Source organism: Capra hircus, chromosome 19 (assembly GCF_001704415.2).
Source record: "Capra hircus breed San Clemente chromosome 19, ASM170441v1, whole genome shotgun sequence".
In the NCBI taxonomy this organism is placed as follows: Eukaryota; Metazoa; Chordata; class Mammalia; order Artiodactyla; family Bovidae; genus Capra; species Capra hircus.
Window position 1 is genome coordinate 61,929,801 of NC_030826.1, and position 27,437 is coordinate 61,957,237.

General features: G+C 46.8%; 1 protein-coding gene across 1 annotated transcript in view; it reads left to right on the forward strand.

The window, feature by feature from the left end:
• The window catches only part of PRKCA (protein kinase C alpha), a gene marked incomplete at its 3' end in the record, with an annotated part of 279,930 nt that overhangs the window by 124,355 nt on the left and 128,138 nt on the right, over positions 1-27,437 (forward strand).

Here is a 27,437-nt window from a genome sequence, read left to right on the forward strand (position 1 = left end):
CATCACCAGCCCCCCATGGACTGGAAACACCTTGAGCCTGGGGCATCTTCGTGTCACTCACCACTGTCAGGATCGCCTAAATACTGAGGTTTATGACCGAAGGCCCACCTCCCTGCTAGACCCTACATTCTATGGGGGTGGAGGCCCCGTCTCCATCCTCCACATCCACCAGGAGCTCAAGAGAAGAGTGTCTGACAAGCACATGTTGTTTAAGTCAAAAGCAAATACGCTGACAAAACCTTTTAACAATTGAAGAATCCACCTGCCAACGCGTCCCCCGGCAGGCGGACCCTTCACTGAGCCGCCTGGGACGCCTTCACGCACGGAGGTCCTCCCTGATGCCCCTCACCGCTGCCAGTAACTGTTCTCATCACTACTGAGATGGAATGCTTGGCTTTGTTCCCCTAGAAACCCCACCTTCTTGGCTTGGTTTAAATGAAGTAACTGGTTCTCAGAAAGATTCCCCATGAATGACAAAGTTTTCCAGACAGCCTATTTCCTTTATAAAATGCTCCTTTTTTGAGCTTTTTGTGGCCAAAGAGAGAGACGACTTGGACAGTGACAGGCGTGGGCCCCTGATCGCACCTGGACCCAGGCCCAGGCAGTGTCCACTGGAGGTGCTGGAGCCACGGGTGGCCGGGGGCTCTGAAATGCTCAGGTTCACCCTCTGCCCACAGGCCTGCTTTGCTGATGGAGGGACTGCAGGAATGCAGGGCATCAGGCTCTGGCCGCGGGGCCCCCGGATCCTCCAGACCCCGAGAGGAGAGGAGCCACGGCTCGCGGCCACGGAAGCCGTTTGCTCAGGACACTGCTCCCGGTCCCCTCCGGGGGTTTAGGGACTTGTTTCCACTCCTCTCACCCCGGACAGCCCATCAGAACGGCGCCGCACTGTACGGCTGTAAAGTCGCCCGATTTATTTATTCACGGTGTCCAAACAGGAAGAGCACCTGTTAAAAGGCATTTATGGACGGTGGGTCAGCTCTCAGAAAGAGCCACAGATGAAGGATTTCAGAAAACTAAACAGGGTCGGGGAGGGAGACCCGTCCATCTGTGTGGGCTCGGGTCAGCCAAGGAGAGGTCGTGCTCTTGCCTAAGCGCCAGCAGCTGACAGAAGGAAACCCTAAAGGGAACTGCCTGTCTGCCTCTAGTGTCCACGGCACCCTGACCCGCGGCCCTGGGGTTTCCTCTCCTGAATCTGTCCTCCTGCTCAGCACTGCACCAGCCACACGGCATCTCCAGGGGGACAGCAAACCCGTCTGTGCACTGTCTCCAAACTCAGGTTTCCTAAGGGAAATCACCACCTCAAAACGCAAGCTTTAAGACTCTGGGCTGCTTCTTTCTCAGTGCTCAGACGCCTGATGAATGAGAAAACTGTGTATTGTAAAGCAGGTTTCTCCTCCCGTAGGGACACCTGTGTGCAAGGCCTGTGCTCCTGGCCCAGCGCTCGCTCCACCTGCCCCGGTTCCACGTGGGCGGAAGCCCCTTCCCCGCCCACCTCCTTCCTCCTCCTCCGCGTACGCGCCATCGCAGCAAGCCCTCCTCTCCCATTTCTCTTTTCCTGCCTCTCCTGGTTGTGCTTTAAGCCGCTTGCTGCTCCCCTGGGGAGGCGGGGCTTTCATTCCCACCACAGTTACCAGGGGTCACATGTCCCTGAACCCGGCTTCTAAATCATCCCGCGAGCGAGCCCCATCCAGCATCTTTCACAGCCAGGCTGATCGCGGTGTATTCTCCCCTCCGCTCTCAGTCAGCTCTGAATGGACTCTGACCTGCGTGACTGTTACATTAAAAAAAAACAAAACACCAAAAAGCCCTACTCGCCTTCCTTGGTTTCCATGACAAACAGCCTCTTGCTCTGCCTTCTACTCCCCAGAGGCTCGCTGGGTGCCTCTGTGTGTCCCACGGTCCGCCGCTGACCCAAGGGGTCCCCACGCAGCCACCCCGACTTAGCAACCCCGCCCGCTCACTCCACCAGCGAGATCCTTGCATCCGCACCTCGCGAGTCTAGAGGGCGCCCTTGCCTGCCGCCTCCGCACGGCTCTGCCTCCAGCGTGCCGAGCGCTAACGATGAGCAGCGCCGCGGTTACTGGCCACGCGCTCCACGCCTTCTGTGCGTGTTCGTCGGCAGTCCTCAGGATCCCGCAGAGGCAAGCGCCACGGCGGCTCCGCGCTGCCAATGAGGAACGCGAGAGGCGCAGTCAGCCCACGCTGCCCGCTGACGCAGGTGGAACCGGGCTGTGAACCAGCGCTTCCTCTCCTCTCCTGGGAGGAGCCAGGGAGCCCCTAAGGGTCGGTCTCCGGCTTCCACCTGGCCGCCACCCAACACGCGGCCCCACAGCCGTGTCGGCCCCAGCCCTGCAGACCCGCAGTCACCTCCCCCTCCTCTCTTCCTTTGCGATTCAGTTTAAACACCTGATGCCTGTCCCCCTTCTGCCTGACGATGAGCCCACGTTTCCCTGCCAGCATCGCAGTCTGGCCAGCAAGCTCCACCGTCATGTCTCACCGACTCCTACCTAACGACCTTCCCGCTGGGCCATCAACTGAACAGGTGCCGTGTTCTAGGGAGGCCTGAAGGCCCAGGAGGCTCCAGCGACTGCATCTCAGTCTCTGCAACAACCCCACGAGGTAGTGGCATTCCCGTAACTAAGGGATTGTTCTATGACGAGCAGCTGCCCGTGATTTCCACCAAGGCCACCCGTCCAGGCCTCACGGAGCCCGAGTCTGACTCCAAAGTCACAGGCTGGGCTTGGGGGGCGGCGGGGGCAGGGACACCTCCCTGTGAACAACGTGCAGCTACACACCTGGTTCTGCCTTTCACCGAGCAAAGGACACATCTCTCTTCAAACATTATTTATGGATTTACTCTGAGATATCTCTAACTAGAATAATGAGAAATGCTCATTTCTCTTATGATCTGTAATTATCTGCATATTTGCTACTCTTAGGCTGACCTGACTCTGCACTGCAAAGTCATGAGATGAGAAGAAAGAAAAGAAAGTGAGTATTTATTGGCAGGCTAAAAATATTCAAAGTGCATTACTGACTTCACATACATACATACTTAACTTTAATACTTTCACAGTAAGGGAAGTTTCAAGTTGGAACCTGAAAATCTCAAGCTCTGCAAGGCTAATACGTGTACTGCTGTGCCACATATTGGGGTTCCCAGATGGCACTGCTGCTGCTGCTACCGCTGCTGCTAAGTCGCATCAGTCGTGTCTGACTCTGTGCGACCCCACAGACGGAAGCCCACCAGGCTCCTCTGTCCCTGGGATTCTCCAGGCAAGAACACTGGAGTGGGTTGCCATTTCCTTCTCCAGTGCATGAAAGTGAAAAGTGAAAGTGAAGTCGCTCAGTCGTGTCCGACTCAGCGACCCATGGACTGTAGCCTACGAGGCTCCTCCATCCATGGGATTTCCCAGGCAGAGTACCAGAGTGGGGTGCCATTGCCTTCTCCATCCCAGATGGCACAGTCGTGAAGAATCCGCTTGACGAAGCAGGAGACACAAGAGACTCAAGTTTGATCTCAGGTTGGGAAGATCCCCTGGTGTAGGAAATGCCAGCCCGCTCCAGTATTTTTTGCCTGGAAAACGCCATGGGCAGAGGGTCCTGGAGGGCTACAGTCAGTAGGGTAGCACAGACTCGGACACAGCTGGAATGACTTAGCATGCATGCATTCGCGCCACATTGCTTTGCCAACAAAGGTCCACCTCGTCAAAGCTATGATTTTTCCAGTAGCTATGGATGGATGTGAGAGTTGGACTATAAAGAAAGCTGAGCGCCAAAGAATTGATGCTTTGAACTGTGGTGCTGGAGAAGACTCTTGAGGGTCCCTTGGACTGCAAAGGAGATCCAACCAGCCCATTCTAAAGGAGATCAGTCCTGAATATTCACTGGAAGGACTGATGCTGAAGCTGAAGCTCCTATACTTCAGCCACCTGATGTGAAGAACTGACTCATTAGAAGAGAGCCTGATTCGGGGAAAGATTGAGGGCAAGAAGAAGAGGGTGACAGACGATGAGACGGTTGGATGGCATTACCAACTCAATGGACAGGAGTTTGAGCAAGCTCCGGTAGATGGTGAAGGACAGGGAAGCCTGGTGTGCTGTAGTCCATGGGGTCACAAAGAGTTGGACACAACTGAGTGACTGAACAACAACAAGAATGCACGCCCCTGCTATAGAAAGAAAGAAAGTGAAAATCACTCAGTTGTGTCCGACTGTTTTCGACCCCATGGACTACATAGTCCATGGAATTCTCCAGGCCAGAATACTAGAGTGGGTAGCCTTTCCCTTCTCCAGGGGATCTTCCCAACCCAGGGATCTAACCCAGGTCTCCCGTATCACAGGCAGATTCTTTACCAGCTGACCTACAAGGGAAGCCCAAGAATTCTAGAGTGGTAGCCTATCCCTTCTCCAATGAATCTTCCTTACTCAAGAATCGAAGTGGGTCTTCTGCATTGCAGGTGGATTCTTTGCCAACTGAGCTATGAGATTCCTGCTATAGAAGCTCAGATTTAAAAAAAAAAAAAAAAAAACTTACTTGATGGGTTTTCATTTATTTCTACACCACACTCAAGAAGAGGAATCGGTGTAAAAAGGCCTTGATACAAGGATGCTGGAATAATGGTGGACGTCTTAGACTTCTGAGTACCACACTGCTTAACAGACACTGTAAGTACCTTCTCCATAGTGGATTTTTTATTTTTCATTTTCCTTAACTTGATGCTGGTCAGTAGTGTTTTCTGAATGATGCATTCTGCCTTGTAGAATTAGACTGCAGAAGATGCCAGTGATGTGTTGATCGTGCCACCCAAAGGTCTGTGTAAGTGCTCTCTTGATTTAAGATGAGATGCGTGTGTGTGTGTGTGCTCAGTTGTGTCCCATTCTTTGTGACCTTGTGGACTGTTGCCTCTCAGGCTCCTCTGTCTCTGAAATTTTCTAGGCAAGAATACGAGAGCTATACTATTATATCTCTAAGCTTCAGTACCCATTATATTTTACCCTGGGTCTCTTATCACACTGATTACCATACTTTTTGTGCCTAGCCTAGCAAGTATTCTTTCCTCCCTATCTATTGTTTAACCAAATATCTATGACAAATGTTTAACCAAATATGTCTAACCGAATATCTATGGCCTAATTGGGGATTAGGTCACCTGGTCTTAATTTTTCACTACATACTGAACTTAGACTAAGAGTTAGAAATACATCTGTGAACTATAAGTTTATATATATATTTTTTTACTTTGAATAACCACACAATGATTATTTATGTATAATACAGCATTCATTCCTTAGAAGAAAAAGCTATGACAAACCTAGACACATATTAAAAGGCAGAGACATCACTTTGCTGACCAAGTCTGTGCAGTCGAAGCTATCGCTTTTCCAGTATCATGTACAGATGTGAGAGTTGGATCATAAAGAAGGCGGAGTGCCAAAGAGCTGATGCTTGTTAACTGGTGATGCTGGAGAAGACTCTTTGAGAGCCCCTTGGCCTGCAGGGAGATCAAAGAAGTCAATCCTAAAGGAAATCAACCCTGAATAGTCCTGGAAGGACTGATGCTGAAGCTGAAGCTCCAATACTTTGACCACCTCATGTGATGAGCTGACTCTTTGGGAAAGACCCTGATGCTGGGAAAGATTAAAGGCCAGGAAGACAAGGGTGGCGACAGAGAATAAGGTGGTTGATGGCATCGTCGACTGAAAGGACATGAGTTTGAGCAAACTCTAAGAGATAGTGAAGGACAGGGAAGATTGGTGTGCTGGCAGTCCATGGGATTGCAAAGAGTCGAACATGATTCAGCAACTGAACAACAACAATATAGCCTTCAAAGTAGAAAACTGAAGAAGAGTCTGAATCATTAATTTATTTGGTCCTTTCTAGGTCTCATCTACATTGATAGTATCATTATTCACAGAGGTACTCATTCTCTGTGACTCTTTATCTTGATACCAGTGAGTTAATGCTTACATAGCAAATCACTGAACAGTGGGCTCTTTGAGTGTAAGTCATCATGGGTTTTGAATGTACATGATTTAGCTACAGTACAAGTGCTCTGCCAAAGAAATGACTGTCATTGGGTCAATTTTCCTTTCCAGGAGAGTTTGAAGGAAAAGTAAAAAGAATGAGAATATGTGTGTAGAAGGATAGATAAAAATCCAATTTTCACAAAGATAAAAGCTCTTAGGAAGCATGTGTGACATAGAGAGAAAGTTGAGAAAGGCAGCAGGTTTTGACACATGAAACAGAGTACTGAGTGAAAAATATGATGACACAAAACTTAATATCAAATCAACTGAATTATCTTTGACATTTTAGGCTGAATAATGAAAATTAGCACTAGTGATGCTTTTGTATGTCACTGCTGACATATGTTAGCTACTTTAATTACTGGATTTTTTCGGTCATTATATGGTGAAACTATTGATGTAATCTATATATTTCTGTATTATGAAGTGTTTTCCCCTGATGAAGATATTTTCAAATGAATAATAGTAGGAAGCCAATGTTTCAAGAAGAAGTATTTCCATTTTTAATGTTATACATAAACTCTACCACTGTATCATTTTTAATTAATGAAATAAATCTCAATGCATGGAAGAAACAAAATTTAGCCTTGTTGATGACTGTAAATAAGATGACAATTATTAACTGGGATAATATAATTCTCTATAATGAAAATCTTCTTGTAATTTTTACACATAGGTGTTTCCTTTCGGTAAATTAGATTTATGACTTAAAAGGCATACTAAATACTGAGTTTTTGAGAGGTACTGTTGGGTTAATAATAGTTCTTTACTCCAAATACTTAAGCAAATTATATTCCCACCATGTTTCTCTTCATCTACTTTTCAGTTATTAATGGATGTTGTAATTTTTCCATTTTTTCTTTTTACCTTTTTGTACAAAAACTATTTATTAAATGTTACATTTACTTAATATTTTCATTATTAATGAGGCTGGGGTTTTTTGTCTTCTTATTTACACTTGCATTTCTTCTTTGTGAGTGACCATGTCGTCTAGTCATTTTCCTGTGAAGACTTTTATCTTTTCTGATTAGGAGTTAAGAGATTTTAAAAATGTTTCAAGGATACATTATGCCCACCTATCATCTTCCTTTTACTATTTCCAAAGAGTTTTCTTTCTTAATATTTCAATGTGGTTTTTATAAAGCAACAGATATATATACATTTAAACTGTATATGCACTGAAATCTGTCAATCATTGCATACTGTATGGGGTTCTCGATGGTGTTGTTATGATTTGTTTTGTTTTGTATTTGATGCTATGTTTGCAAAGTGTAAATATATGGAGAATATATTATCATTCTTCCTACCTTTGACCTATATGTTCATATGCCAAGATTATATCTGTTTATAAAATATTCACCTGCATAATGACACTAACATAAGCTTCTTATCACCTTGTTGTTTAGATTGCAAGTTAACTGCATTTATCCCCGATTTCCATGAATTTCTGACAATTATAAAGGCACTGATTGACCCCCTCCTGGGATGTATGCACATTTATGACCAATTACAATTGCATAAGGGATTGATTTCAATGAGTCAAAAATAGAGACTGTAGCCATCCCTCTATCAAGGAGAGCAGGTCTCTGGTTGGCAATTTCAGCCAGAGAATCAACAAAGAGCTGGGCCCGAATGAACAATAACAAATGAAACAAGCAAAGAAGCAAAACAATTGCTGGGCCAAATAAAAACACAAAGTGTGAGCTATACCTATCCACTTTTCCATTCCACCTGCCACTACCATAATGTAGTCTCTTATCATTTTTTTACTTGAATTGCTTTGGCAGCAGGCTAACTGATTTTATTGCCTCCCATCCTCTCTTTCTAATTTATTTAACACCCTAGTGCCAGCATGATATTTCTAAGAGCACAGATCTAATAATGTTGTTTTGTGTACTCAGTCACTAAGTTGTGTTCAACCTTTTGTGATCCCATGGACTACAGCCCACCAGGCTTCTCTGTCCGTGGGATTTTCCAGGCAAGTAAACTAGAGTGGGTTGTCATTTCCTTCTCCAATAATGTTGCTTACATCGTCAAAATTATGATTTAATGCTCCACCATTGCTTTTAGGTGGACAGACTTTATTTTCTTGGGCTCCAACATCACTGCAGATGGTGACTGCAGCCTTAAAATCAAAAGACACTTGCTCCTTGGAAGAAAAGCTATGACCAACCTAGAGAGCATATTAAAAACCAGAGACATTACTTTACCGACAAAGGTCCGTCTAGTCAAAGCTATGGTTTTTACAGTAGTCATGTATGGATATAAGAGTTGGACTATAAAGAAAGTTGAGCACTGAAGAATTGCTGCTTTTGAACTGTGGTGTTGGAGAAGACTCTTTGAGAGTCCCTTGGGCTGCAAGGAGATCAAATGAGTCAATCCTAAAGGAAACCAGTCCTGAATATTCATTGGAAAGACTGATGCTGAAGTTGAAACTCCAATATTTTGGCAACCTGATGCGAAGAACTGACTCATTTGAAAAGACCCTGATGCTGGGAAAGATTGAAGGTAGGAGGAGAAGGGGACGACAGAGGATGACATGGTTGGATGGCATCACTGACTCAATGGAAATGAGTTTGAACAAGCTCCGGGAGTTGGTGACAGACAGGGAAGCCTTCCCTGGTGGCTCAGACGGTAAAGCGTCTGCCTACAATGTGGGATACTCAGGTTCGATCCCTGGGTCAGGAAGATCCCCTGGAGATGGAAATGGCAACCCACTCCAGTATTCTTGCCTGGAAAATCCCACGGACGGAGGAGCCTGGTTGGCTAGTGTTCATGGGGTCGCAAAGAGTCAGACACGACTGAGCGACTTCACTACTACTAGGGAAGCCTTGCATGCTGCAGTCCATGGGGTGGCAAAGAGTCGGACACGACAGAGCAACTGAGTTGAACTGATTGTTTTCAGGATAACATGTTAGTTATTTTTTTAAGCTGGAGGTAAAGGCCAGTTATGAGCTCCATTGAATGTATTTTTCATCTCTCTTGTACCACATCTCAGAATCTAAGTATATCACAATTGCTGGATTTATTTTTTCAGGCCCAAATGGTTCTCTTTTATGGGCGTATGAACATAATTCTACACAGATATGTACGTTAAATGCAATTTATCTTTTTTGCCACAACATCCTATGTTGACCTTAAGTAGAACATTTGTGACCTTCTAAGTTTGTGTTGTCAATTAGGCAAATATTTTTGCTACCAATATTGTTTGGAATATTGAAATAAATCAACTCTGGTTGCTTAATAATCATTAAAATGTTTTCCTCAACTCAAAATTACATGTGTATCATGCATATATTCTTTGAAGATATTTTCCATATCACTTATTGATCACTTATTGATATCTTGAGTTTGTTTTGTAGTAATGACTAAAGTGAGACAATGATCCCAGCATTACTTTTATTTTTCCACTAATACAAAATTTAACTTCTATGAAATACAAAATTTGTATACTCTTAGGCCTGTTTTTCTATTATTTCCTTCATCTACATAATGTATTATTCCTTTGTTTGTATGATTGGAACTGTAAATGTTTTAAGTAGAACAAGATGCCTCATATTATAACTTTCTTAATTGCCTGCTTAAACTATACTTCAAAATTAAGGATTTATTCAATTATTTTTAGTTGTGTGGTTTTCACAAATATTCAAATAAATTTAAGATAATTAACACAAAATATTTTATCATTCAAATTTGTATTTATCCATGTATATAATTTTTCACCCCCTCTGTACTTTTGCATATGATTATGTATACTGAACATATTTTGCTAAGTTTATTTCCATTTATATTGTATTTACAATTGCAAATGGAATTTTCCCCACTGACTAATATTTTCTGTATATTAGAAGTTTATTTGATGTGGATTGTTTTGTAAATAGAATACTTACTGAATTCTTTCATCTTTTCATTTTTTATTGGCTTTTTAGTCATTTTAAAATACATATATATCTTTTGTATTATTTATCTGTCCAATTAAATTGGTTAGAAATTTCAGAACACCATAAAATTTAAAAAATAGAGTAAGTTTCATCTTTCTCCTATTTCTTAATTAGCATGCTTTCCATGTCTTACTGTTAAGCTTTCTGCATTTTTGTCTGCACTTTTTGTTGTACTAAGAAAGTATTCCTCTTCTCATATTTCAGTTGACTATTTCATCAGGGAAGCCTATTCAGCATCAGTAAAAATTTTTCTTTCTTATCTTGACCAGTTAATATTGTGAAATATATATAGCTAATTTCCTAGTCCTGAATAATTCCTACTTTGCCAAAATAAATCCTGTTTGTTTGAGTGTATTATTCATGTGTTGTTTTATTTGATTCTCTGTGTTATTGTTTATTTATGACTTTGAATCAATATTTATAAGCAAGACATCCATGTGCCATCCTTGTCAGCCTAGCACTGTTTTGTAAATATATTGGGAAGTTATCTTTTATCCCGGTGAGCCGCCAAAAGGTATAAAAAGAGGATGAATTACCTAGTCCAGTGAATTTACAAGAATTCACCCATAAAACCATCTGGATATGGACAGTCAATGAGGAGAAGCTGTTTGAAAGAGCTTTATTATTTTTTTTCACGTATCTTTATATGCTTATATTTTGCAATTTCCATGATCATTTTCTTCTAACCTCCTGTTTTTTTGTTTTCTGTGCATTTACTGCACAACTAATATGTTTCTATCCATGTTTGATTAGTAGATTTTTTTTTTTACTTTTTAAATTAATAATTTCAGTTCAGTTCAGTTCAGTTGTTCGTCTCTGACTTTTTACGACCCCATGGACTGCAGCATGCCAGGCCTCCCTGTCCATCACCAACTGCCAGAGCCTACCCAAACTCATGTCCATCGAGTCAGTGATGCCATCCAACCATCTCATCCTCTGTCGTCCCCTTCTCCTCCTGCCTTCAATATTTGCCAGCATCAGGGTCTTTTCAAATGACTCATTTCTTCACATCAGGTGGCCAAAGTACTGGCGTTTCAGCTTTAGCATCATTCCTTCCAGAGAACACCCAGGACTGATCTCCTTTAGGATGGACTGGTTGGATCTCCTTGCAGTCCAAGGGACTCACAAGAGTCTTCTCCAGCACCACACTTCAAAAGCATCAATCTTTGGCTCTCAGCCTTCTTCACAGTCCAACTCTCACATCCATACATGGACCACTGGAAAAACCATAGTTTTGACAAATGGACTTTTGTTGGTAAAGTAATGTCTCTGCTTTTTAATATGCTCTCTAGGTTGGTCATAGCTTTTCTTCCAAGGAGCAAGCATCTTTTAATTTCATGGCTGCAGTCACCATCTGCAGTGATCTTGGAGCCCCCCAAAGTAAAGTCTCTCCATGTTTCCACTGTTTCCTCATCTCTTTGCCATGAAGTGATGGGACTGGATGCCATGATCTTAGTTTTCTGAATGTTGAGCGTTAAGCCAACTTCTTCACTCTCCTCTTTCACTTTCATCAAGAGGCTCTTTAGTTCTTCTTCACTTTCTGCCATAAAGGTCATGTCATCTGCATATCTGAGGTTATTGATATTTCTCCTAGCAATCTTGATTCCAGGTTTTTCTTCATCCAGTCCAGCATTTCTCATGATGTACTCTACATATAAGTTAAATAAGCAGGGTGACAATATACAGCCTTGACATATTCCTTTCCCAATTTGGAACCAGTCTGTTGTTCCATGCCCAGTTCTAACTGTTGCGTCTTTACCTGCATACGAATTTCCCAGGAGACAGATCAGGTGGTGTGGTATTCCCATCTCTTTAAGAATGTTCCAGAGTTTGTTGTAAGCATGATGTAAAGCCATAAAATTATCAACAGAGCAATGAATGACTCCATGTGCTAAGTTGCTTTAGTTGCATCCAGCTTTCTTGACCCTATGGACTGTAGACTCCTAGGCTCCTCTGTCTATGGAATTTTCCAAGCAAAAATATTGGAGTTTCTTGTCATTTCCCTCTCCACAGCATCTTCCTCACCCAGGGATTGAACCTGTGTTACTGTGGCTTCTGCATTGGCAGGCAGATTCTTTACCACTGAACCACTGGGGAAGCCACTACACCTCCAATGTATTGCCACTGTGATATTCTACCTGAGAATGCACCCTGTTTATCAATAAAATTTGAGAAAAGTAATGCACTGGTTGATATACTATAACAAAATGGCATAAAACTGATTATCTGTCCCCAAATAAATGGATTACGATGTGATGAGTATGTTTACATATGTATTGTTGTTGTTCAGTTGCCCATCATATCTGACTCTTTGCAATCCCATGGATTGCAGCATGCCAGGCCTCCCTGTCCCTCACTGTCTCCTGAAGTTTTCCCAAGCTCATGTTCATTGCACTGGTGATATCCAGCTGTCTCATCCACTGATGCCCTCTTTTCCTCCTGCCTCAATCTTTCCCAATAGCAAAGACTTTTCCAATGAGTCGGCTGTTTGCATTAGAAGACCAAAATACTGGACCTTCAGCTTTAGCATCAGTCCTTCCAATGAGTATTCATTCTTGATTTTCCTTATGATTGACTGTTTGATCTCCTTGCTGTCCAAGGGACTTTCAGGCGTCTTCTCCAGCACCACAGTTTGAAGGCATCAGTTCTTTAGCACTCTGCCTTCTTTACAGTTCAGCTCTCAAAACCTTGCATGGCCGCTTACACACAATGGAATACCTCTCAGCTATAAAAAATGAAATCTTGCCATTTTTAACAGCATGGGTGGACCTGGAAGTCTGATTCTCTTCGGGTGACTTTAAGCTGACCGTATTGGGGGCATTGCTGTTTTTGCCTTTGGGTGTGTGAGGACCACTCTCTGCCTGATCTCCAGCTTGCTTTCTTGCAGCAGCCTGCCGGGGCAGTGTTGGTCAGCATGCCAGGGCCCCGTGCCGGAGCCGTCACCTCTGAGGCTTTGAGTAATCCATCCGTAGTCTCTACGGATGAATCATTCGTGAAAGCACGTTTCCATCCTGCTCACTGGATGCAAGCTTTTCTTGCAATGGTGAGGCTGGGGAGACTAAAGCCTTCGAGTGTCTTAGCCTCTCCCTGGGGTTTATCCCAGTTACAGGTTTATGAAATAGAAACACGGATGTACAGTCTTCTCTGAGACTGTCTCATATGTCTGTCCTTCAGAAAAGCACATCCGAACACTTCTGGAGGCAAAAGCTCAGCATCTCATCCGTATATAAAAAATAAGTTTCCAACCAGGTTTCCTCCCAGACACTTCTGGAGGACGGGAAGCAAGAGCTCAGCATCTCATCCATATATAAAAATATGTTTCCAACCAGGCTTCCTCCCAAACGCTTCTAGAGGACGTGAAGCAAAAAACTCAACGTCTCAGCATCTCATCTGTATACAAAAAATATGTTTCCAACCAGGTTTCCTCCCAGACACTTTTCTGGAGGACGTGAAGCAAAAAACTCAACATCTCAGCATCTCATCTGTATATAAAAAATATGTTTCCAACCAGGCTTCCTCCCAAACACTTCTGGAGGACGGGAAGCAAAGAGCTCAGCATCTCATTCGTATATGAAAAATAAGTTTCCAACCAGGCTTCCTCCCAAACGCTTCTGGAGGACATGAAGCAAAAGCTCAGCATCTCATCCGTACATAAAAAATAAGTTTCCAACCAGGCTTCCTCCCAGACACTTCTGGAGGACATGAAGCAAAAGCTCAGCATCTCATCCATGTATGAAAAATATGTTTCCAACCAGGTGTCCTCCGAGTGGTTTCGGTCAGTCTCTGCAGGCATATATTATCTTGCACATGAAAGTGTAAGCTGACAGCCACCTGGTAACAGTGGAACATTCCAGCAGGGAGACACCAGCGTGGCATGGAGCTGCGACGGACACGTTCAGAAAGCCTTCATTCTCTGATGCTCAGAATGGAGAGTGGCCTCATGTTCCAGGGCAGCGATTGCCCTGACTGCTCTTTATGCTCATTTCGTGCTGCAGTAATTGAGGTTCTGAGAGCACGTGCCAGGCAGCCAGTGAGTGGCAGACGTGATGTGAAACTGTCTGGGGAAATGCGTGGAAGATTGACCGGGTGCCTGAGCACCGAGGCTTCTGTTAGGACGCTTGTGTTTCTACTCAGTCGTGTCCCACTCTTTTCTACCCCATGGACTGAAGCCCACAAGACTCTTCTGTCCATGGGGTTTCCCCGGCAAGAATACTGGAGTGGGTCGCCACTTCCTCCTTCTCCAGGGGGTCTTCCCGACCCAGGGACCACCTGCGTCTCCAGCACAGGCAGGCGGGTTCTTTACCCTGAGCCCCCAGGAGGCCCTTATGCTGGGATCGTAGGCGCTAAAGCATGTTGACCTGAGAACCTGTCTGCTGAACGTAGAAGCATTTTGTGGGCATTGTGGGAGCTTGTGAATTAATTGGCAGCCAGAGACTTAAGAATTGACACCTGCTTAATCTCCAACATGTATCAATGCAAACAGCTCCTACAGTTCAGCAATCAAAGAACAAACAACCCGACTGAAAAATGGGCAAAAGACCATAATAGACATTTCTCTAAAGAAGACACACAGATGACTAGTAGGCACATAAAAAAGATGCTCCACATTGCCAATTGTTAGAGAAATTCAAATCAAAACTACAGCGAGGTGTCGCCTCATATTGGTCAGATTGGCCACCATAAAAAAAAAAAAAAATCCAAGAACAATAAACCCTGGAGAGAGTGTAGGGAAAAGGGCACCCTCCTCCACTGTTTGGTGGGAATGTAAGCTGGTGCAGCCACTGTAGAAACCTAAAAATAGAATGACCTATGACCCAGCAGTTCTGCTCCTGGGCACGTATCTAGAGTTCAGAAAGATGCCTGCACTCCGTGTTCACAGCAGTGCTGTTCACAGCTTCAGTGTCCCTCGACAGATGAGTGGATAAAGACATGGGGCACTCTCGTGTGACGGAATCCTGCTCAGCCACAAAGAGGAACAAAGCATGCCATCTGTAGCAATGGATGCAACTAGAGGTTGTCATAGTAAGTCAGAAAGACAAATGTATCCCTTCTAAGTGGAACAAGGTTTTTCTAGTGGTCGTGTATGGATGTGAGAGTTGGACTGTGAAGAAGGCTGAGCGCCGAAGAATTGATGCTTTTGAACTGTGGTGTTGGAGAAGATTCTTGAGAGTCCCTTGGACTGCAAGGAGATCCAACCAGTCCATTCTGAAGGAGATGAGCCCTGGGTGTTCACTGGAAGGAATGATGCTAAAGCTGAAACTCCAGTACTTTGGCCACCTCATGCGAAGAGCTGACTCATTGGAAAAGACTCTGATGCTGGGAGGGATTGTGGGCAGGAGGAGAAGGGGACGACAGAGGATGAGATGGCTGGATGGCATCTGAACTCCGGAGTTGGTGATGGACAGGGAGGCCTGGTGTGCTGCGATTCATGGGGTCGCAATGAGTCGGACACGATGAGTGACTGAACTGAACTGCAAATGTGTCACAAATGAACTTATCTACAAGAACAGACTCAGGTGTAGAGAACAGACCTGTGTTTGCCAAGGGGGAGAGGGGGTGGGAAGAGCTGGGAGTTTGGGGTTAGCAGAGACAAACTCTTAAACACAGGACAGATAATACGATGGATAAGCAACAGGTCCCCCCATACAGCACAGGAGACGATATCTAGCGTGGGGTGAACCGTAATGGAGAAGAGTATTTATTAAAATGCGCGTCTGTGTGAGACTGAGCTCTTCTGCTGCACAGCAGAGACTGGCAGTCGTCTTCTGGAGAGAGCGGGCGTGTGGGAAGGTTCCCAGACGGCGGCGGGCGCTTTGTGGGCCTCACCGAGGTGTTTCAGTCATTCCTGAGCAGTTCCCAGTACTTTTCAACTCTCATTTCATCGCTTTTGAAATGAACCCCTGGCTGTGGACCATGGGTGGCTCCCATTGAGGTCACCCTCTCTGGGCTCGGGAGGCTGGCCGGTGGTGCCGGTGGAGGCTGAGCGGTCCTTGCAGTTTCTGATACAATCCCCTGCGAGCAAGGCTGGCTGGCTTTCTCGTGAAGCAGCTTCTCCCTGAAAGGACTCAGGGGAGGACATGGGAGGCTGGAGGGCAGCAGCCAGTGTCCCCTGAAGCCACGTCCTGCCGCCTGCTGAGGGCACAGGAAGACCCGGGCCGCCAGCATCCACCTCCAGGGATGGGTTGTCCTAGCGGAGCAGCTCCATCTGCCTGATCCTGGGATATCGTTACACAGCGACGCAGGGTGTCTTATTTCTTATAGCCTTACCCGTAGCATCTACAAATGTCTTCGTGATCTCTAGTTTGTCCCTTTCTCCAAATGAGACATTCATCAACTGTGTAACTTTACTAAAGCATTTAAACAGTTTTCATGTCCTTTTAAGGAAACTTCTAAGCCAAGATGTAGGTCTTCGTTACCAATGATGGCAGCTTTCTTAGAATCAATTTACGGAAACACGAGCACCTTTGCTTACCACCTCCAGTTTCTGCTTTCTGTGTTTCATAGCTTAATTAGGGAAATTAAATGTCATCTTTAAGAAGAAAAATCTCGTACTAAAAGCAGCTCATAGACTGTTGGTACAGCCTAGAAAATAGTAAGCCTAGGGTGTGAAGGGAGAGCTGCACGTATATTCATACACACATACATGTATCTGGGTATATACACATGTGTACAAGTATTCACTTTTTTAATGAGTCACTGGCAGTTGGGAGCACTCATTTTCAGAAAGTCAGTTTTGACCTGCAGCCCCGAGCAGGGCGGCCGCCTGGAGCGTGGTGGGTGTGCTGGCCGAGTGGCCACCATCCCGCAGCTCCCCGGTGACCTCAGTCCCCTAATCCCTGTGGCTCCCATCACGTCCCCATCTCAGGCCGAGGAGCAGCATGGACGTCGCTTGGGTGGGTCTCCCAGCCCCCAAGCACAGGTCCTCTCATGGTTCTTTAAGAAAGAGATGTTGGAAGGGGGCGGAATGTGCCAAGGCCTTATGGCCGGGGTCTGGGAAAAGGAGGCCCCAGGATCTGTTAGTTTCCCGTGAACTCGGGGGCCTGAGAAGGAGTGGGTGCCAGCTTTCCATCAGGAGGTTAAAGATGGTTCAGAAGGCCCTGCGCCTGGAGGTGGTGGCTCGTGGGGTCACAGGTTTGGGAGTGGGCTCTCTTCTTGGTGCTGAGGGGGCGGGGTTTAGGAGGGCCGGGGGAGAGCATAAACAAGGTCTGGCTGCCCGCCCCAGGATGAAGCAGAGAAATGAAACCCTGGGGTCACGAAAAAGTGTAGGTGAACAGAAGGGGGAGAGTGGCGTAGTCTCCGCAGGCGCCATCCTTCCACCACTGTTTCTCTGTCCTTGCAGACCCTTCGCCTGCAGACGCGCGCACGACATGTAAAGCCTGCGAGTGGCTCTGCGTCGCAACTGATCCTGGATGGCGACCCACTGCGTTTTAAAACTTGTTTCGCCTTATGTTTTCCGGCATCCAGTTTAGAAATGTGATGCTCATTTTGTAAGGTGGATTTTTTTTTTTTTAATTTCTTGCTCTTTCTCTGGCCCAAAGTCTTTAATTTGTATGAAGACTTTCCTGGTTCCTCTGTGGCAAGTCCTTCCCTTGAGCTCTCTCACCAGCTACCCGTGGGCTTAGGAATCCCTGGGACGCCTTCCGCATTCCCTTTTTGGGACACTTCTGGCCTCATTACTTAGTAATTAATGTCACGTTCCATATCTCTGATGCTTTATTCATTCCCAACATAAACTTGATAAAAGAGAGGTAATTCATGTATTTCGGCTCCTTGTGAATTGTTGTCCAAGATAAACCAAGGGAAATACTTGGGTAGAAATTTACACATTAATGTGGACTGACTTTGTCACATAAGCTCCATGCAATCTCGAGAAAATGAAAGCGATTTATTTAGGGAAACTTTCTACATGTGTTTTACCTCTAAGAATTAAAAACCGCCACTAGCTTGTGGGTACCTTCTAATTTCAGAAGTAGCATACTGTGTTTGCCTTTGTTGTGGCCTGCATTTCTAACTGAACTTTAATATGCTCTTTTCATTTGGAGGCAGTTCTTACTCCATTTCCAACATTGATTGAAATCAAAGCCAAAACCAGACATTAAATATGAAACACTTTTTCCATAACTTTACCCACAGGAGCTTTGTAATTACATGTCATGCCTAAATCAAATTTTTTAAAAAAGCACTGGATTCCGAAATTAGAGTGTTTACTAAGGGATTTGGAACAACTTCATGATTTTTTCTGTGAACCATGACCAAAAGTAGTTATTTTCTTTGGTTGATATGAATCACATTCCTTTCCATCGGGACTTTGAGTTTTCCTCTGACCACCGGACACTGCCTCCACCGTTGACGTGCAGCAGCCCAGGCCTGTTTTAATCATTCCCACTCAGTGAGGGACGTCCCCTGGCCTTTTGTGTTCCCCGAACGTGACCTTGCGTCAGAGGCCTTGGCAGGTGCTCACGGACCACGCTGGGAAGACTCGACTTCACCTAGTTCCTGGTCTTGAAGTTACCTGTTTATGACTCTGCTTTCCAAACCAGGCTAGAAGCTCTTGAGGCGACCTGAGTCTCATTGACCTCTCCCGTCACCAGGGCCCACACCCCACATGGGATGTAGCTGCGGCTCAGCAAATCGTTGACCAGAATTTAAACTGAAAGCGTCTGTCCAGTGCCTCTGTTTCTTTACAGCCTGCTCTACCGCTAATTCCTCTATTTCATTTTTTAAGTTTAATTTTGTTTTAATTATTGCAGTATAGTTTATTAACAATATGCTATGCTGTGCTCTGTTCGTGTCTGACTCTTCGAGACCCCCGTGGACTGCAGCACGCCAGGCTTCCCTGTCCTTCACCATCTCCAGGAGTTTTCGAAAACTCATGTCCATTGAGTCGGTGGTGCCATCCAACCATCTCATCCCCCTGTCGTCCCCTTCTCCTTCTGCCCTCAGTCTTTCCCAGCATCAGGGTCTTTTCCAATGAGTCAGCTCTTTGCATCAGGTGGTCAAAATATTGGCGCATCAGCATCAGTCCTTTCCAGTGAATATTCAGGGTTGGTTTCCTTTAGGAGTGACTGGTTTGATCTCCCTTGCAGTCCAGGGGACTCTCGAGTCTTCTGCACCACGGTTTGAAAGCATCAGTTCTTTGGCGCTCAGCCTTCTTTGCGATCCAGCCCTCAGGCTGTTGAAAGCTCCCTTTGTGAGGCACTCCCACCTTACAGATTTTAGGCTCCAGGCTCTGCTGGCTTCTCTCCGGGGCTCGTCTCTGGTCTTCCGCTGAGTCCTCTTCCCGACACTCCAGCACATCATCGTCCTTGAAACTGCCTTCAGGACTTTCTCAGGTGGCTTCCGGCGTCGCTTGCAGACAGAGGCCTGTGAACTGTGCTTTATTAAACCCCGAGTCCCTCCATGCCTGCCAGCCTTCCCGGCTTTTCCTCGGAACTTCACGGGTATTTGTGGAAGGAGTGGCCACATGAGCAAACCTGCAACTTGATTTTGAAAGTCAGTGGATATAGACTGTGAAGTTTACGAACTCCAGAAAGACAGACACAGCTCTTATCTTTACCCCGACCTTCAGCTCGTAACCGAGTGGCTTGTTTACTGAACAAATATGTGCTGAAGATGTTGACTCTTCGTGAGGCTGCTAGGACAGCAGGACTTTGACTTGAGGTCGAGTCTGTAGCCTGGGATTAAAGGAGAGACAGGTTGAGGCTGGGGAGAGTATAACTTCATCACTCACCTCCCCGACTCCACCCAGAAAAAGCTCCCAGGGGGCACAGTTCGGAAACTACAGCAGTGGAGTCTTTCTGAACTCTTCACAGCGCTGTTGTTCTCAGCTACCCAGTGCTGTTTACAGCCTTTTAAATTGGTAATAATCTTCATGGAGGTGAACGTAAAGGTGACTTCCCTGAACTCTTGGTCCCTTGAGGAAGACAACTGTTTGTTTTCTGGGTGGCTTAATATTTGTGTAGGAACACGTGTTATATCATCAGTAAAGACTGAGAAAGTGCTTTACAGAATCAGCAAACATCAAGCAAATAGAGTCATTGTTATGCTTTTTATTGCAAATACTAGCTAATATATAAAACAGGACATATAAAAAAAGTGTCCGACTTTTTGTGACCCCATGGACTATAGCCTGCAAGGCTCCTCTGTCCTTGGGATTCTCCAGGCAAGAATACTGGAGTGGGCTGCCATTTCCTCCTCCAGGGGATTTTCCCGACCCAGGTGTCTCTGGCACCTGCACTGGCTTTGAAAATGTTCTACATCAAAAATAAATAAAGACAAAGGTAAAAGCTGTTCAATAACATAAAATATACCTGGTCTTTGCCTTATAATTGAAGGAGAGAAAAAAGTGGGAGATAAAGGGAGGAGGAGGTGGGGACAGAGAATACGACAGACGTCTCTTCCTTTCTCGTCCCTCTTCTTAACTAGCCTCTGTGCTCCCAAAAGGCAAACTGTGTGCCTTGTCCATCTTGGGGAGTAGGGGTGGGCAGTAGGTGCTTTATAAATGTTTGCTGAGGGATGGAATGAACAAGTGAAGTTATTATAAGTTTGTAAGTTATTATAAGACTGAATAAGCCTTGTGCAGACACACTGAGAAAAACACGTATTTGGCCGAAGAGAGAGAAAAGGCGAGATCCGCGGGTTACACTTCCTGATGCTCAGTCCCGCTGCAGCGAGTCAGGCTCATCCCTGCCGAGTGCTCCAGGGCAGATGGAACGCAGTTGTGAGCTGGAGGTTTCGTCTGCACTGTTGGGGTCCCTTCTTCATCTGCACTGAGAGTTGAAGCCTGGTTCCTGAGTGTTTTCACTGCCCTCCCTCCTTGCAGAATCCTGGACCTGCAGCTCCTTTTCCTGCCTTTCTTGGAAAGATTTGGGGTGACCTTAAGCAAGTGGCATGCGTTTTGCCTCTTAGAGCCTCGTGGTGTCGTTACAGCAGGCAGGCCCCCTGGTCCACTCCACTCATTCCCACCACCTTCTGGTGGGACTCTTTCAGCTGCTAGTGGAGAAAGCTAGGTTCCACTGGGCATTAGCAGTAAAAAGCATGTACTGAGGAGCTTCTGTATTCAGGTGCATTAAATTAGGTCATATGTATGAAGGGCAGCTGTATATGAAGAAAATGAAAATTTTAGAGTATTTGCCACTATGTTGTAAAATATTTATTTATTTGGCTGCACCGGGTCTTCACTGCAGGTGGGCTCTCTCAGCTGTGGTGTGCGGGCCCTAGTTCTCTGCCTGAGGTGGAACCCGGGGCCCCTGACTGGCAGCACAGTCTTAGCCACCCAGCCACCAGGGAGGTCTCAAGAGAATGAAAAATTTAAGGGCATTTGATGGATCATTTGTTGTTGTTGAGATGCTAAGTCTTATCTGACTCTTTGCGACCCTGTGGACTGTAGCACGGCAGTCTCCTCTGTCCCTCACTGTCTCCCGGAGCTGCTCAGACTCATGTCCATTGAGTCGATGGTGCCATCCAGCCATCTCATCCTCGGTCACCCCCTTCTCCTGCCTCAGTTTTTCCCGGCATCAGAGTCTTTTCCAGTGAGTTGGCTCTTCACATCAGGTGACCAAGGTATTGTGGGCAAGAATCTCTTAGAAGAAACGGAGTAGCCCTCATAGTCAGCAGAAGTGTCCGAAACGCAGGACTCGGTGCAATCTGAAGAGCAGCAGAATGACCTGCGTTGATGGATCATGGACGTGTGATGTGGAAGCTGAACGCCAGCCTGGCAGACCTGCTTCTCTGCCTGCCTGCCTGCTTGCCTGCCTCTCCCCCTTGGTCTTCTCTGCTCTGTTTCACCCCAGGGCTCGCCTCTTGGCTTCAGCGTGGCCACACGCTTGGCCTAGATTCTCTGGCCAAGAACACGAGGGCCAGTCCCTCAGCTCTTTCTTCAAAATACGTCTCAGCTCCAAGCAGGCAGTGACACAAAGGAGGAAGCATCTGAGGGACTTGGTGATAGAAAGCTGAGGAGGAGGTTATGGGCGATTCCTCTGGGGAAGGGAGGAAATATTGGATATTACTCGGGAGAGTGTGCACAAAGGCTTGGGCAGAATCAGCGTGCTGGCTGCAGATGGCTGCTCACACTGTGTGACAGAGTGCATTGATTTGACTTGTTTTCATACAGCTTTAACACGTATCACACAAGAAGACCGTTTTCATTGTTACAAACCTGAAACCAATAATTTTCTTTTAAGACACGAACAGGATATAGGCTCAGTTTTCCGTTACTTTCCCCGCAAAGCTGAAAGCAGCTCGCTCGCCTTAGAGGTTTTCCTTTCGCTGTGTTCTGATGTGATGTTACCTTTCATTAATCCCTTACAGCTAAGCAAGATTTAATTAAAACCATCTCACATGACGGCAGCCATTTATGTATTTAAAAAAGGAGCTCTCAGAAGCTTGGCTGCCTGTCTTCCGCTCTAAATGAAGTCTAACTATTAAATTTAGTAGGCTCCTTTTTTGAATTGCAGGTTTGTTACATAATGGCTTTTACCCCATTAATTTTGGACAACGGGACTTTAATGCACATGTTCCATTTTACGTGACTATGAGCTGAAGTTGAAATGATACGGACTTAAGACTTGAGGGTGAAAGGAAATTATTGTTTAAACCAAATGGAAAGTGATACCTAAGTGTGTGTTTTCTCCCCTCAACAAGCCTGTGATCCATGTGATGTATAAACAGGGATGACCCTGTTTTACGTGTAAAGAGGTGGCAGACGGTCCCGAGGATTGGGTGGAGAGCCAGGCTCTGGGGGTGAGGCCCTGGTTTCCATCGCTGGTGCTGATGCTGACTGTTTGCACAGAGATGAGACGGTCGGAGGAGCCCATTTCTAATCCTCTGAGATCGTGTGAGTCCTTGGCTCTGAAAACTCAATTTTTCCCACGTCTCCCCTCTAATCTGGCGTGGACTTTATTTAGAACCTAACGAAATGGAAGTAAATACTTCCTTGGTTTTGCAGCTGCGTCCACTGGGGACAAAAAGAAGCCGTGAATCTACATAAGCAAGACTCCATGTCTGTGCTTATTCACACCTTATTCACACCATATTTACACCTTATTCACACCTTCATGAATCTCGCTCCAGGTTGATGCTTAATTTAAATTATATTGTGGTGAGCCTGGCATGCTACAGTCCATGGGGTTGCAAAGCATCAGACATGACTTAGCGACTCAACAACAACAAGCTATGTGTAACTTAAAACGCGTTTAACCGTGTTTACACGTGCCGCTCGGTGGACTCAGTATACACACAAGATTGTACAGCTGTCACCACCAAGCACTTCCAAAACCTTTTATCTTTCCAAACAAACTGTGGGCTTGAATGGAGAGGGTCTCCCTGCTCCCTCTCCCTCATCCGCGCACCGCCCTGGGGTGGGGGGCAGGTCCCCTTTCTTTATCTCCTCTTCGTCTGATCCTTGAACCCGCCTGGATCACTCAGCGGGGAGAGCTCTCTGGGGGCTTTTGCCACCCTTTCAGATTATGTTGCTCAGTGCAGGCCTGATTCCAGGACACGACTGGACTGGGGTTCCAGGTGTACCGTGTGTGCAGCTCCTGCTGGAGAGCTGAGCGCGCTGGCAGGCTCAGCCAGCCGGCCGCAGGGACCTGATCCGTAGGGGTTCATCGGCTGTCGCCTGGACCAGAGGAGGCGCTCGAAGGCTGGCGCGCTGAGCAGGGACTCGGCATGCCCCGTGTCCGCTCCACGCAGCGTATCCGTAATGAACCGTGGAGAGGAAACGGGCCCTGTGGCCCTTGTCTTCCTCATTTCGCGAGTGGAGCCAAGCCCGTGTCGGGAGAGCGGCTGACGGGCCTGGTCTGAGTGTCCGCGCTGCGGTCCGTCCGTCCTCAGGAGCCTGCGATGGGGCGCTGCGCCGGACACGGCCGGGAGGCCGCGGCGCCGGGGCGGTGAGGGCCGGGGGCGCCTCCGCGGGGTCTCGCCCGCCCAGGCCCTCCTCCCGCCCCCGTGAGGCCCGCAGCCCCTCAGCCGGGCTTCCCTGTCCTGAAGCGGGGGCTTCGCTGACCGTCCACCTTCCTGGGGCGGCTCCCTAAGTGCCCCGTTCTGCCTGCTCGTGCCCAGCCTGAGGGCTTTGCTTTTTAAGATACACTTTTGCACTGACGTTGTATTGTGACCGCCTCAAAGCTGCTTAACAAGAAAGCAGGCACCCTTTCTGCTGCTTCTCTGACACGCACATGCACAGCTTCACGCTCTGGGTTTCACACGCACGCACACACATGCACGCACGTGTGCACACACGCACGCATGCACGCGTGCACGCACACACTTTTGACCCACCCATGTACCCGCATTCGCTTTTATAGACCTACTGACGCTGCTTAGAGCTCCTTTTCCAGGCAGGCATGTCCCTGGCGCCGTGTGCAGACCCCGCGTCTCCTTCATCACCTTTTCCTCTCCCGTGCACCAGTGTGAGGTGGGCGGGGGGCACAGGGTCCAGCAAACCTTAGTTTGGCTCCTGGCTCCTCTGCACGGAGGGGTGACTGTCCAGAAGCCCCGTGTCCGTCTGCCCTGTTCATCGCTCCGTCTGTCCGTCTCTCCCGCCCCCCTCCTGTCTGCAAACATCATGAGCTTATACAGACTAGACCCCAGAGGTCCGTGCAGTGCTTTCCCGTCCGTACAACGCAGACGTCAGAGCATGTTAAGCAGTGGTGTGAGGATTCGGTGAGATAATTAAGGCAGGAGGCGTGACCCGGCGAGTGGCCCGTGGCAGGAGGCTGACAAGCGGTGCCTGCGGTCAGCCGGCAGGTCCTCTTCGGTGTCCCTGGCATCTCACGCTTCCATCTCTCACAGGCTGAACAGTGATGGCCATCACTTTCAATCCTAGGCTACCTAGGACGCCCCCCTCCCCGGTCCTTAGGGCCCTGACCTGTCCCAGCGAACCCTTCCCGTCACCGCCATCGGCCCGTCAGAAGCCGAGGAAGGGCTTTCGTCACTCGGGTTCAGACCCTTCAGTGGCTGCTTGTGCTGCGCACAAACGTCCTGAGCGTCCCCACCAGGCCTCTAAGCGCCTCCTCGATCTGGGGGTCTTGGCTCTCAGCAGAGCTGCCGCCCTCTCCCTCCCTCTTCAGTGGGCCCTGCCTCCTGACGAGTGTGCAGGAAGATGAAGCATCCTCAGCAGCGGAAGAAGAGAGCCAGTGTCTGGGGAGGTCTCGCTTGCCTTCTACGTAGGACTCACCCAGGATTTCTGAGCAAATGTTGGTTTTTAGCTGAAAGTGAAAGTGTTAGTCACTCAGCCGTGTCCAGCGCTTTGCGACCCTATGAACTATAGCCCTCCAGCCTCCTCTGTCTACGGAATTCTCCAGGCAAGAATATGGAGTGGCAGCCACTATGGAGAACAGTGTGGAGATTCCTGTAAAAACTGGAAATAAAACAGCTGCACAACCCAGCAATCCCACTGTTCGGCATACACACCGAGGAAACCCGAATCGAAAGAGACACGCGTGCCCCAGTGTTCATCGCGGCGCTGTTTACAATAGCCAGGACATGGAAGCAACCTAGATGTCCATCGGCAGACAAATGGATAAGAAAGCTGTGGTACATATACACAATGGAGTATTCAGTTCAGTCGCTCAGTCGTGTCCGACTCTTTGTGACCCCATGAACCGCAGCACGCCAGGCCTCCCTGTCCATCACCATCTCCCGGAGTTCACTCAGACTCACGTCCATCGAGTCCGTGATGCCATCCAGCCATCTCATCCTCCGTCATCCCCTTCTCCTCCTGCCCTGTATCCCTCCCAGCATCAGAGTCTTTTCCAATGAGTCAACTCTTCGCATGAGGTGGCCAAAGTACTGGAGTTTCAGCTTTAGCATCATTTCTTCCAAAGAAATCCCCGGGTTGATCTCCTTCAGAATGGACTGGTTGGATCTCCTTGCAGTCCAAGGGACTCTCAAGAGTCTTCTCCAACACCACAGTTCAAAAGCATCAATTCTTCGGGGCTCAGCCTTCTTCACAGTCCAACTCTCACATCCATACATGACTACTGGAAAAACCATAGCCTTGACTAGATGGACCTTAGTCAGCAAAGTAATGTCTCTGCTTTTGAATATGCTATCTAGGTTGGTCATAACTTTCCTTCCAAGGAGTAAGCGTCTTTTAATTTCATGGCTGTAGTCACCATCTGCAGTGATTTTGGAGCCCCAAAAAATAAAGTCTGACACTGTTTCCCCATCTATTTCCCATGAAGTGAAGGGACCAGATGCCATGATCTTCGTTTTCTGAATGTTGAGCTTTAAGCCAACTTTTTCACTCTCCACTTTCACTTTCATCAAGAGGCTTTTTAGCTCCTCTTCACTTTCTGCCATAAGGGTGGTGTCATCTGCATATCTGAGGTTATTGATATTTCTCCCAGCAATCTTATGATTCTAGCTTGTGTTTCTTCCAGTCCAGCGTTTCTCATGATGTACTCTGCATATAAGTTAAATAAGCAGGGTGACAATATACAGCCTTGACGCACTCCTTTTTCTATTTGGAACCAGTCTGTTGTTCCCTGTCCAGTTCTAACTGTTGCTTCCTGACCTGCATACAGATTTCTCAAGAGGAAAGTCAGTAATGGAATATTACTCAGCCATTAAAAAGAATGTATTTGAATCAGTTCTAATGAGGTGGATGAACCTGGAGCCTATTATATAGAATGAAGTAAGTCAGAAAGTAAAACACCAATACAGTATATTAATGCATATATATGGAATTTAGAAAGATGGTAATGATGACCCTGTATGTGAAACACCAAAAGAGACACCAATGTAAGGAACAGTCTTTTGGACTCTGTGGGAGAAGGCGAGGGTGGGATGATTTGGGAGAACGGCACTGAAACATGTATATTACCAAATGTGAAACAAATCGCCAGTCCAGGTTCAATGCATGAGACGGGACACTCAAAGCCGGTGCCTGGGGACAACCCAGAGGGATGGGATTGAGAGGGTTCACGATGGGAAACACATGTATACTCATGGCTGATTCATGTCAATGTATGGCAAAACCACTACAATATTGTAAAGTAATTAGCCTCAAAAAAAAAAACAAACACAAAACAGAAGAAACAGAATACTGGAGTGGGTTACCATTCCCTTCTCCAGGGGATCTTCCCGAGCCAGGGTTGGAACCTAGGTCTCCTGCGTTGCAGGGGGTCTTTACTGTCTGGGCCACCAGGGACTCCCAGCTTATTGTTCAGCAGAAAACAAGGAGCCGTGGGCTGTGCGCTGTGGAGCTCGTGCTGCATGGTCAGCGGGAGGGCAGCCTGGGACTTCTGTTTATATTCTGCGTTGTCCTCCATGGTAAACTTTCCATAAAAACCTGACTTACTAGCTTCTGTAACTCATGCTTCTTTTATTGATTCATCTTCAGGGAGACGTATGAAAGCCCTGTTGTTTGGAAAATGCTTGCTGCGTAGTGGTGTGGTATGTCTGTGGGTGACGCCCCCCAGCTGGTAGATTCAAGAGAGGGTGCTTTGCAACTCTTCTCCGC